Source organism: Mastomys coucha, chromosome X, assembly GCF_008632895.1.
Source record: "Mastomys coucha isolate ucsf_1 chromosome X, UCSF_Mcou_1, whole genome shotgun sequence".
Taxonomy (NCBI): Eukaryota; Metazoa; Chordata; class Mammalia; order Rodentia; family Muridae; genus Mastomys; species Mastomys coucha.
The window spans coordinates 123,140,897-123,142,307 of NC_045030.1; positions in this window are offsets into that span (position 1 = coordinate 123,140,897).

The window sequence follows — 1,411 nt, forward strand, 5'->3', positions numbered from 1 at the left end:
GAGTCTATTTATGAAAGATTGGTCAGTGTGTGCAGACTAACAACTATGGCTTTCTGTTTCCTGATGTTTATTGCCAAAGACTGCTTGCCTACAAAGACCTCCTACTGGGACAAGCTAAACTTGCCCTCTCGGTTATGCAAAATGAAAACAAATCTAAACAACACTACCACAGCATCTCTCTCTCTCTCTCACTGAGGTACCAGGTTATATAGTTCCATCAGAGGTCATACATCCCACCTGACCCCAGCCTTTCTGTGCCTGTGTCTGTGTGTCTATTTTTTCTTTATTGCCTTACAACCCCGAGTCAGGTTTTTAAGACCTAAGCTATATGAGTCATGGCAAAGTAACATCTCCCTTCCTTAAAAAGAGTGAGTTTACTTGCTTTCTGTAGCATAGGTGGATTTCTTGAGCTCAGGGCCCCTTTGCTGTAATATGAACTCTACATCTGTCAAGACCTGTATCAACTCCAGGGCCAGTAGAGCTGTTGGTAATGTTAATGTTCACAATGCTTAGAACACTCATGAGTAATAAAGTCCTGTGTCACTAACATGGAAAATATTAATATTCTAAACTGTATGTTCAGTCAGCGTCTGTGAAATCATGGTAGTCAGACCTGGTAGCATATAAGCAGCATAAAAACTAAATCCATTGACCTGATGATAAGAGCATATGTAAATTAGTTTGCATTGATTTCAGTGACAAACAAAATAGTTAACTTTTATGAGAGGAATATAGTTAAATTAAATGATATACTGATTTATGGAATATTATCCCACTATCAAAAATGAAAGTGTTACATCCATTTGTATTAACTCGAAGAGATATATGTATATGAGAGTAAGAATGGCAAGAAACATTGATTACCAATGATTGGTTAAGAAATATTTATATGTAGTTGTAGATTGATAGTTTGTTTTTTTCTTTTAGTATTTCTTTGTTTTGCAATAAGGATAAAACTATGTAGCCCAAGGCAGACTTGAACTCGAGCTCCTCCTGCCTTCTAATTGCTGAGATTACAGGGTGTATTGCCATGCAGGAGCACTACCATGTCTGTTTTTGTTTGTTGTTGTTGTTGTTGTTGTAAGAGGTGGAATTAAGTTTGTGTGGATTTATATACTCATGTTCATTTAAGAAAATACTAGTAGTGAAGTATTATTTTGAAGTAGACAGTTAATATGTTTGGAGTTATTTAAAATTTACATTGAGAAAAACATATGTATTTTCAGTATTGCTGTAGACAATTGTGTGGATTTGTTGAAAGCTTACCTTCTTGCTTCTTCTAGGGTGGAGTTGTGCTCCTTATATTGATGTTTTTCATCTATTATCCTTTGTAGGGCTGGTTTTTTGACTGTTGTGTCAATGTTTTCTATGGTGTCTTCTGCCCCCGAGATTCTCTCTTCTATCTCTTGTA